General features: G+C 43.1%; 1 long non-coding RNA gene across 1 annotated transcript in view; it reads left to right on the top strand.

Annotated features, from left to right (window-relative positions):
* The window catches only part of LOC104989858, a 175,355-nt gene extending 172,248 nt beyond the window's left edge, over positions 1–3,107 (top strand). Inside the window, exon 3 of the long non-coding RNA XR_825430.1 lies at positions 2,870–3,107. This is a non-coding gene — a long non-coding RNA (uncharacterized LOC104989858). The remainder of the gene's footprint in view (positions 1–2,869) is intronic.
* The last annotated feature ends 8,771 nt before the right edge of the window (positions 3,108–11,878 follow it).

The following is an 11,878-nucleotide window of genomic DNA, read 5'->3' as shown; positions in this document are numbered from 1 at the left end:
TTCCAGTCCAGCGTTTCTCATGATGTACTCTGCATATAGGTTAAATAAACAGGGTGACAATATACAGCCTTGACGAACTCCTTTTCCTATTTGGAACCAGTCTGTTGTTCCATGTCCAGTTCTAACTGTTACTTCCTGACCTGCATATAGGTTTCTCAAGAGGCAGGTCAGGTGGTCTGGTATTCCCATCTCTTTCAGAATTTTCCACAGTTTATTGTGATCCACACAGTCAAAGGCTTTGGCATAGTCAATAAAGCAGAAATAGATGTTTTTCTGAAACTCTCTTGCTTTTTTGATGATCCAGCGGATGTTGGCAATTTGATCTCTGTTTCCTCTGCCTTTTCTAAAACCAGCTTGAACATCAGGAAGTTCATGGTTCACATATTGCTGAAGCCTGGCTTGGAGAATTTTGAGCATTACTTTACTAGCGTGTGAGATGAGTGCAATTGTGCAGTAGTTTGAGCAAGATACATACATTTCCCCTTTTCTAATAAAGCCAGCATATAATTTTAGGCTGCATAGGCGAGCCTTCTAGAACCCAGACAGAGGCTGAGTGAAGTTTGTCATTTGATGCCATTTCCAGTAAAAGCATTGAGATAACAGCAATGATTTCAAAGCCCCATAGTGAGATGCCCAAATTGTATCTGGAATTTAAAAAGGGCTTAAAAGTTAAAACTCACTCAGAATCTCCCTCCATCTCTCTGTTCCATCTCTTCCTCAGAACTGAATGGAAAGTAAACCCCCCACAGATCCAGCTCCATCACAGTGTTAGCAAGCAAAGTGCAGAGCAGGTCACAGTATTTCTAATTCAGATTAATGACCCCATTCAGCCCTGTCTCCTTAGCAGGAAATTAGAAAGTGTAGGAAGGAGCAAATAGTGATTCACAATGCGTGACTCTGTGTATTGGCAGTTGTGCTTGTTAAAAGCTAAGATATTGTTTTGATATAAAATAATTGAGTCTGACTTATTTATGGGATGAAGTGTTTTCTGTAATGTGAGCTCCCTTTTGCAAAGCCAGATGCTTGAAGGACAGAAGAACTAGCCTTTTCCCGATTTGTGTTTGCTGCAGTTCTGTCAGAAACAGTAATTCAGGGTAATAGGCGGGTGGGCTGTTGTGAACTTTTGGTACCCTGCTGTTGATTCTGTATCTCTTCTTCCTCCCATGGTCATCTCTCTGCACCAGGGCTGAGTCCCCACCTTCTGTTCTCCACCCTCCATGCTCACTTCTTCAGGTAACATATTTAATTAGGGGGTTTCATTTGTCATCTGTTTGTGTTCAGCCATGACTTTTCTCCAAGTCTTATTATCTCCCCTACTTCTCAGTGTGAGTATGTACACACACGCACACACACATACACACACAAACACACACTTCCACTAGATTCACAGAGACTTAGGTATAAAGCCAGACTCGCTGTCCTCCTCGTGTAAATTCCTTTCCTTCTCTAAATCCTCATTCATAGCCATGCATATCCATTCTTTCCCTCCTTTGCCCTCCATATCTTCTCTGTCATCAAGAGCTTCCCTTTCCTCTTTGGATTCAATTCTTTCCTCCATTTGCATATTCAATATGTAAGCTTGACTCAGGGTCTTGTTTAGGAGGGAGACATGATTTTTTTCAATAAAAATCATGCAAAGCTCTGTTTCCAAGCATGCCTAATAAACCTTTCCTGCCGTTCCTGCTGCTGCTGCTAAGTTGCTTCTGTCGTGTCCAATTCTGTGCGAGCCCATAGATGGCAGCCCACCAGGCTGCCCCGTCCCTGGGATTCTCCAGGCAAGAACACTGGAGTGGGTTGCCATTTCCTTCCCCAACGCATGAAAGTGAAAAGTGAAAGGGAATTCGCTCAGTCGTGTCCGACTCTTAGCGACCCCATGGACTGCAGCCTACCAGGCTCCTCCGTCCATGGGATTTTCCAGGCAAGAGTACTGGAGTGGGGCGCCATTGCCTTCTTTGAAACCTTTCCTATGAGGATGTATTCTTTGTTTTCTGCTTCAGGGAACGTGTCTATTCTCAAATCTCACACCAAAATAGTGTTGATGAGAAACTGAAAAAGTTGGATGAGCTTTAGAAGTAATTGCACCTGAGAAGTCATTTCTGAGCCTTGGTGTTTATTAGAAAGTTGACTCCTGTTAAATCTGAATTTCATCTACCATTTTCCTTTTGCACAAACCCCTCTGCCACTAGTCTCCTTGCTTTTCTTTGAATTCACTTTTTCTTTGAGCACATTTCTGTCTCAGGGCTTTTGTACTTCCTCTTTGGAACTCTCGTCACCAAGATGCTTACACTGGCTTGTTCTGATGGATATTATCTTCTCAAGAGAGGTGAATGCACTAAGAGAGTCCTCTATCTGCCCATTTTTCAAATCACCTGTTACATTATGAATTTCTTATTTCCTGTCAGTGTTCTTCCTAGATAGCCCAGTGAGGGCAGAGATTTTGTCTGTTTGGCTTACAGCTTTATTCTCAGAGCTAGAAAGAAACTTTACACATGGGAGTCACTCCAGCAGTGGTCTGCTGAATCCATGCCTAAAAGTTGGATCAGAATCCAGGAAGCCTCATTTAAAACAGTATTTTTTACAGTGTGGTCCCTGGACCTACAGCTTCAGCATCACTTGAGAAATTGTTAGCAAGGCAAATTCTTGGGCCTCTCACAAGTCCTATTAAATCTGAAAGTGGAAGGCAGTTGTATGAGTTTCAACCAGCCCTCCGGGAGACTGGGTAAACCTTGAGAACCACTGCTCTAAGACATTGCTAGGGTGCCATATTATCTTTTGCACTTACTACTGTTTGTCAAGGCAGGAAAAAAAATCTCGTGACACTTACGTTCAACATTTGCACTAATCTTAGACTATTCCCTTCTTGTTTCAGGTGCATTGGATCAGGAAGCTGGCTTGTCCCGTGGTCCTCAAGTTCAGGAAGAACTCAGTACGCATTTATTGGCTGGTTGATTTTGCAATATTCCTTGCATATTCCTTTTTTTTAGCTCTAGGTGATATATGGAGGTTTATACTCTTCTACTGAGAGTTAGTACAGGTATGTTGTTATTGCTGTTGTCTAGTCCTCCAGGCTCCTGTGTCCATGGGGTTCTCTAGATAAGAATGCTGCAGTGGGTTGCCATCTCCTCTTCCAGGGCATCTTTCTCACTTACGGACTGAAACTGCATCTCCTGCACTGGCAGGCGCTGACTCACCAGGGAAGCCCGTGTTTGTTCTTAGCATATAGAAAATACATTGATTAAAAACATGTGCATGTTGGTTAATTTTAACTCATTGTTTTATTACTTGCTAGATATGTGTTACAGAAGTTAAAATCATGGGTTTAGGAGTTGGATTTGGGCTGGGTCAGGCCTTAATTGGTAAAAACGGGCAATAATATCTGCCTTGGAGAATTGATAGCACTGCACACAGAGCATACTCAAAGTAGCTATTATTAATAATGATAATGTTGGCATTTTTGTAACTTATAATATGTAACATTTATTATCTTGGTATGTGTGTGTATAAGTGTAGTTATTACGGCAGAAAGAAGACAGTGGAAAGTGTATTTTAGAACCCTGTTTCTCACAGAGGTCTCAAGACCAGCAGCAACAGCATATCTCAGAATTACTAGAGATACAGATTTCTGCCCCACACCCCAGATCTGCTGAAACAGATATAGAAGTGTGGGCTGAATACTATCTAACAAGTCCTCCAGGTGGTTCTGAAGCATCCTAAAGCTTTGGAACCCTGCTTTAAAGTCACATACACACAAACACACACACCCTCACACTCTCTGTCTGGTGTGCTTCTTTGGGGAAACCATCTATTAACAGATTAAAAGGATCCTGGAGGCCAACACCTAGAGAATTCCTGCTGAAGGGCAGGTCCATAGGACCTGAGTCATTTGAATTTGGGAGAGAGACCCAATTTCTGGTTTGCATATCAAACTTGTGCAGTGGCCTAGCTTTCTGACAGGTCTTTGAAAAATGAGGTCCCCAGTAACAGCCCTCTCTCCCTCCAATATTTCCTGGCCTGCAGCAATTAAACTGCTGAGCAGAAACTGGGCCTGATGGTCTGTTAACCCTTTGTCAGCTGAAGCACAGAAGCAATTTGTTTTGCTGGAGAGATTGTCTTCTCAACTTCTTTTCCTCCCACTGCGCTACAAAGGAAAACTGTCTCCTTAAACATCTCCTTGTCGAGCTGCTGCATCTGTGTGATTGAAACAGCCAGGTCAGAGATCAACGGAGGTGAAAGGTCATCACAAACTGAATGCAGCTGCTGAATCTCCTTGTGCTTCTCCTTGGTGTCATGAAGACAAATAGCATTAAAAAAAAATTTCCCCCAATGAAGCAGTTCTCATTTTCTCCTTTCTCATCACCCTTCAAGCATTTCTTAATGAACTACAGCTCAATCATCTATGAGCACGGTGGTTTTACATCTGAGCACAGTTCCCCAGAAAACATCAGAGTCAATTAAGATAGCTTTCTGAGTGCTTTTTCCTTGTATTATTAAGTTTGGGCTTTCAGCACAGTCCAAGTCCTCATTGTTACCATTTACAACAATATCAAACAAACACGCCATGTCCAGCCACGACACAGTCCAGGAACGACAGACACGGGCAAGCACTTCCTGGTTACTGATCATTGTGCTGTCTTTGTCTTTTACATACATTTCTTGTTTATTTCTGCTCACGTGTGCTTTACAGATTTTCTCTGGAAATTTTGAATTTTAGACCAACACCTTCCACTGTCTAGGCAGGGATTTCTCAGGGAAACCCAGCCAAAATGAATGTGCATATAAACAAAAGGAAATTGGGATCATAATCTTATTTAAACCACGTCTGTTGGAACTGAGTAACTCTTAATAAAGAAAAGACAATCCTGTTTTCCTACCTTTCCATTTCTAAAGACAAGAAGAGTTTTAAATCTGACAACAGAATAAAAACCATCCAAAAATATCCAAATGAATATTTCTTTAATGACAAGAACCCTAGTATTCAATCCAAGCTGATTTTTAATAAGTTCTTTATGGTGCTCAACATGGTGCTTTGCTCACGGTGGATACCCAACACCTTTTTCAGACTCAATACTGCTTACAAATGTGAGCTTTAGCCTTAAAAAACATAGGAACTGGAACTGAGATATAAGGGATGGAGATATCTGACTTTACAGTAAAATGAGAATTTATTAATCAAATTTGGGTTTGGACTGTGTTAGTGCTGATGGTGGAAGAAGGAATTGTATGTGAAACAGCTAACGTGGATCCACACTTGTCGTATAAGGGCTCCATGAGGGTGATTTTTCCTCTCTCCTTCTCCAGTGAGTGATGGCTCATCTACAAACCAAGGGACAGCTGTGCTAGAATGGTCAGAAATCAAAACTGGAGTCAGGGGTTTCTCCTCTTGGCCCATGGTCCTCTGTAGGCAGGCAGGATTGGGAGGAGCAGTGAGGAAAGGTTTGCAGAGTTGCTGTAAAAGATTTAAAATTTGTATGTGCACAGAACATTTCATACAGATGAATTAAACACTGTCTCTTACACAGAGTTTCTCCTCTTTCTCAAATATCTATTTGTATAGTATTGTGGCAAATATATACATATTTATCTATAATAACTACAAAATGAATTGTAGTTTTTGCCATTCTTCATCTTCTCAACTGATATCTAGTGATGTCTAAGATATGTTTTGAATAGAAAAGCTTTCTTCCTGTTGAAAAACAGAAGGAACGCCTATTCTACAGCATGTACTAGAATGGTCAGAAATCAAAACTGAAGTCAGAGGCTCCCTCTCTTGGCCTGTGGTCCTCTGTAGGCAGGCAGGATTGTCCCTGTCCTCTAAGGCAAGGCTTCCCAGGTCTTGTCCTAGGACCTGTGGTACCTATTTGCCGTGCAACTACCCTGCTCCGTCCCTGACCCTCGGGATTAGAATCTCCTGGGCAGGGAACTAGAAATCTTTGTAACAAACTTCCTGATGTCAGTTTCCCCATGTATTGAAATTTGAGAACCCTGGGCTTAAGGGATTTGGAAAATATCTTAACACCAACAGGAGTCAGCTTCAGGAGGCTAAATCTTTGGTGTTTTTTTGTGTTTTACCTGAAAACAGAATATTGCTTTCCCCTTTTAAATCCTTGAATACTATCCAAAAGCTTGCTAGAATATTTATTAATCATGTCAGATAGTCTAATGACAATTTTCAACCACCATATCCCCACTGGATAAAACCAAAGAACAATGGTTCTGTATCGTCTACAGATGACTCTTAGTCACACAACTATTTGCCTTTGTCGGGATGCACTGAAATACCATGTGAATTAAATTACAGTGGGCAGGGGAGCCGGACTACAGATCTGAAATCATTAGCAACTCCTGAGAGCATTCACTTGATTTGTGTGTATTTAAATATAATCGTCAATAAAATTAGGAAACCTTTACCACCATCTGTGTTGCCATAGCAAAGTGCAGGGACAGCAAATATCTGGTCTATGTTTTTACTTCCTCCCCACCCCCACAAGCTTGCATGGCAGCTAGATATGTCTAATCAATTCTAGCAATCCTTCCTCTTAAGCCAGGATATTTATGCCTCAGAATACTGTGCCCCAGGCAGCTCTTAGCAGATGAGATGATGGACAATGAAACCTACTTGTTTCATCTGGGCTGATGAAGGGCATGGGCTTTGCATTCATGGGTTTTGGGGTTCAGATCCCAGTCTTGACACTTAGAGGTTGTGAGACAACACAAGGTACTTAAGATATTTAGGTACTTTTGCAGCCTCATTCTCCTCATTTGCACAAGTGGGATTATAGTTGCACCTCCCAGGATTGTTGTGAAAGTGACAGAAAGAATGTATGTAAATTGCTTAGCATGCCTAGTACATAGTGCTGCTGCTAAGTCACTTCAGTTGTGTCTGACTCTGCGACCCCATAGATGGCAGCCCACCAGGCTCCCCCGTCCCTGGGATTCTCCAGGCAAGAACACTGGAGTGGGTTGCCGTTTCCTTCTCCAATGCATGAAAGGGAAAAGTGAAAGTGAAGTCGCTCAGCCGTGTCCGACTCCTAGCGATCCCATGGACTGCAGCCTACCAGGCCCCTCTGTCCATGGGATTTTCCAGGCAAGAGTACTGGAGTGGGGTGCCATTGCCTTCTCCAGTGCATAGTGAGTACTCAATAAATTTTAGGTGTTGTTATTTTTAATTTAGCTTGATGTAATGAGCACAAGGAGAAAGAGACTTGTTTTGTGGGACCACTTGAGTTGCATAGAGCAAGCATGGAGGATTGTATTAGTAGAGCACTTCCTTACTGCAGCTCTCTCTCTGAACCAAGGCCCACATTTATAGAGGGCTTAACAGTTACAGAAAGTGTTCTAAGCACTTTTTAAGGAGTAACTAATAATAACCCAGTGAGGTAAATGTTCTTATCCCCAGTTTATAGATGCAGCACCTGAGGCATAAAGAGGTTGAGTGACTCCTAAGGGATGGAATTAAGTATGTGCTGTTGAAAATGAGGACTCAGTCAGGAGCCTCCCTGGAACTTGTGAAGATGCGAATTCTCAGGTCCTGCCCAGGACTCCCTGGATCAGAAATGCTGTGGATGGGCCTATAAATCTCTGTTTTAACAAACCCTCCAGGTGATTCTAAGGTACATCAGGCTTTTAGAATGACAATCCAGAAAGCAAGGGAGCATTGCCAGGACAAGTCAGGAGCGAGGATAGCAGTTAAAGAAGCGGTATTCCTATTAAGGAAGGGTGAGTGCCATTTCAGAACTTTGATGCCTATTTGTATCTTCCAGTATTCATGCTGGAATTCGGTGTTTTTCCCCCTGCTTATGAGGAAAATTGGTTGATTTGTGCTATTGGTTGTTTTACTCTGTTACAATTCCACTAGAACAAGTAAGAAACCGCTTGTCTGTCTCAATTGTATGTGAACTAGTATGAAAGGCACCTACATCTCTTTCAAATCCATGCTCTCCTCAATTTATACCAGAAACCCGAGTTTCTGTATTTTCATTACTTGCAAAATTCAATTCAGTAGCTGCTGACCAATTCAATAACTTCTGACCATCTAGGAAGGTTTTGAACTTTATCTGCTGTAAGAATTTGTAAAGGCCTTGTTGGAAATCTGAGGCATATAATAAAAATCTAAATGTGTATGGAGTCCAGTGCTAAGGCAGTGCTAAGGCCTGCCCGGTCATTTCTTTATTGACTCGTCATAGTGGCCTTAATGTTGCAGGTACTGTCATCATTATCTCCGGCGCAGATGAGGACACTTACACGCCCTTTAACGAGGCTTACGGATCCTTAGTTTTGCAAGTACCTAACCTACAGAGTGTGTGAGCAGCAGAGCCAGCATTCAATGGAAAGAGGGAGGAAAGTCTTTCTGATTCCACCTGTGTCTGCTGCTTTCCTGCCATCTCTTCAACAGATTTGTCCCACTCTTGCAAACATAAGCTGGTAATACACAAACGCGTAGTCAGAACAAAAAATTTAAAAAGACAGAACAAATCCCATCTGGGCATTGATCTGTATCTCTGGAATTCAGCTTGGTGTTCTCTCTCATTTTGGCCATGCAGACCTTCCATGGCTTGCTTTTCGCTTCTCCGGTGCCAACCCTGTTTTTGACAATTGTTTAACATCCTATATGCATTAAAGACTTTTTCTTTTTTAAAAAATCTTTATTGGAGTATAACTGATTTACAATGTTGTGTTAGTTTCAGGTGTACAGCAAAGTGAATCTGCTATCCATACACATATATCCACTCTCTTTTAGATTATTTTCCCATGTAGACCATTACAGAGTATTGAGTAGAGATCCCTATGTTGCACAGCAAGTTCTTATTAGTTATTTTATATATAGTAATGTATTTATCAGACTTTCTTTTTATAACAACCAATTTTGGACCTTTATTCCCTGGCCGCATGTTCAGTGTTCTCTGGTCAGGCTTATGGGATGCACCTGCAGCCCACGCAGTGCATTTGTAGAGGGAGCATTGCTGAGTTCTAGCACCTGCCGGGGGAGTAACCCTCGTCAGGAGGGAGAGGGTCAAATGCCTAGCGTGATGGAAACTTACCAGCTCCCAAGGTCTTGGCAGTGGATCTGAAACTTCAGAATCTCTGCCAATCAGCTGGAGTTAAAATGCAGATTCTTAGGTTCTGCTCTCCCCTTATTCTGATTCAATAGGTCTGAGGTGGAGCTCAGGAATCTGCATTTTAATAAGCATATGACCATTCTGTATGCCTCATCTTGAGAAATAGAGGTTTGCTGGTGGTAACAGGGGTGTCTGACCATGTCATATCCAGCCTTTGAATGGCAGAGAGATTGAGGGGGGTTGTAAACCAATGTCCAAACTGGGAGAGTGAGGCACAAGTATGGGAACCAGGGGAACAAGACAGTAATCCATCTCCTCCCACTCTACCTCCCTTCGTCTGTCCCTTTCCCACGCCTTCTCTCCCAAAAGGCATTTTTAAAGATTCCCTGATAAGGCCACTTCATTATACACAAAACAGCTTTCAACAAAGCTATGCCAAGAGTGGGGAGTAGGGGGTCTGGAGGGCTCTCTCCAGGCCAACCTCTCTTCCACTTCATGAGGTAGGTAGCTCCTAAGGTATGTTCATAGATTCTTTGAATTTCCCTCGAGATTAGTTTCAAAATAGTCTTAATCTAAACCCCATTTTATGGGCACCCTGGTGATTCAGACAGTAAAGAATCCACCTGCAATGCAGGAGACTCGGGTTCAATCCCTGGGTCAGGAAGATCTCCTGGAGGAGGGAATGGAAATCCGCTCCAGTATACTTGCCTGGAAAACTCCGTGGACAGAGGAGCCTGGCGAGCTCTAGTCCACGGAGTCACAAAGAGTTGGGCATGACTGAGCAACTAACACAACAACAACAACAAAAACCCATTTTAAAGATGAAGAAATTGAGGCCTAGAGAGGTGAAGAGGCTTGTGTAACCTGACGGAGGTGTAACTAGATGATTACCCTCATGTGCTCATTTTCAAGCCACTGAGATTTCCAAACTGTTCATTAAAACATCGGTGTCCAATGTGGGTTCCTTAGGTATTCTGGGGGACAAAAGGGTGAACTGTGGCTTTATAAATAAGTCTGGGAACACTGGGTACAGCCTATGTAAGCAGGTTTCTTTATGGTAGGATGTCATAGACCCTTGGATATTCTAATGCGAACTGTGAACTATCTCCAATAAAGGTAATGGAGGTAGAGTTTTCCAAACTCGTTTAATAACAGACACTGCCCCCACCCCTTGTAACATATTATCAGCCTCTAAAGGACACTACTGTAAAGAAAACGGAAAGTTGCTGTAATACTCTGTGTTGCCCTGAGAAAAGCTGCAGAGAGTCCGTAGTCACTAGAGTCTCAGGAGGCTGTGAACTCACACAGACTTCCTCTGGACCAACCAACTCTGACACCTGAACTCCACACCTGGGCTCCAGGTGGATCAGTGTGACCAGTTCTCATGAGAAGGAAGCCACAGGTCAGGAGCAGTTGTGAGCTGGTTGACAGAGTGGCTGGCAGCAGGGGTGTCAGCCTCACCCAACTTTAGAGGCAGAAGTCCAGGCCTCTGAGTTGCTTAGCTTGAAGGACAGCATTGAATGTGTCAGGGAGGCAACACTAGCTCAATGTTCAACTGAAGACACGAGGACTGCTATGGTCAAGGCTCAAGCCACGGGGGAGGCAGTACTGGGGAGTACTCCCCAGCTGCCTGCCGTTGGAGCAGACACATTACCAGGGAAATCAACAGAGCCAGTCGGTGCTGAAGCATCAGAGTCCAGTCCCCAGTTCAGAGGGCAGGAGCTGACTAGCTGGTCAAGGAGAAATTATGATGGCAACTTTGCTTTCTTTCTGACCATTTTGGAAGCTGTGTCTGTGATTTGTGGACTTTGTAGTCCATCCTTCTAAAGCTACCTACAAGCGGTCTGTGTAAATTCTGTCTTTAGGTGACCCAAAGACTTGGTAGCAAAAGTATGGAAGTGATATGGTATGGAAGTGAGGCAGGCATCAGTCTGGAAACACAGAAAGTGCAGGCCAAACCAACAGCTGTTAGATCTCTGTAATCTGGTTCTGAAGCAGATCACCCAGCAAGTGTCCCTCCCCAGAGAGGGCATGAGCTGAGCCACCGTGAAGGAGGGTTTATGCCAGCTGGACAAAGTGACTGTAGGGTTGCGTGTCCTGTAGGCACTCGACCAGGGTAAGGCTGAATGGCCTTGCAGCTCAGACTAACCTTTAGGGTTAACAACGGACCAAGCCTAGGAAGCTCCCATGTCTTGCTGAATAACCTTGCATTGAAAAAAAGTTGGTTCCAGATCTGATTTCATTTTAATCTTTAGTGGTTTTTTTCAGTCTGATTAAAAAATAAATATATGTCCACATTAGTGACAGGTGTCAGTATATTGTTAAGAGCAATGTCTTAGGAGATTGAGTTTGAGCCCAGAACTCACAAGCTATGTGATTTTGGGCAAGTCACTTACCATTTTCTTTTCTGTAAAATGAGAAAAATAATCACATCAGCCTCAAGTGGTTGTCATGAGGATTTAATAAGATAATGAATTAATGATATAATAACCATAGCAAGGTGCCTGGCATATAGTAAGCACTTCAGTTCAGTTCAGTTCAGTCGCTCAGTTGTGTCCGACTCTTTGTGACCCCATGAATTGCAGCATGCCAGACCTCCTTGTCCATCACCAACTCCCAGAGTTCACTCAGACTCACGTCCATCGAGTCAGTGATGCCATCCAGCCATCTCATCCTCTGTCATCCCCTTCTCCTCCTGCCCCCAATTCCTCCCAGCATCAGTCTTTTCCAATGAGTCAACTCTTCACATGAGGTGGCCAAAGTACTGGAGTTTCAGCTTTCGCATCATTCCTTCCAAAGAACTCCCAGGACTGATCTCCTTT

The sequence above is a fragment of the Bison bison genome, unplaced genomic scaffold (assembly GCF_000754665.1).
Source record: "Bison bison bison isolate TAMUID 2011002044 unplaced genomic scaffold, Bison_UMD1.0 scf7180017864166, whole genome shotgun sequence".
Classification (NCBI taxonomy): domain Eukaryota; kingdom Metazoa; phylum Chordata; class Mammalia; order Artiodactyla; family Bovidae; genus Bison; species Bison bison.
This window is presented reverse-complemented; position numbering and strand designations above follow the sequence as displayed.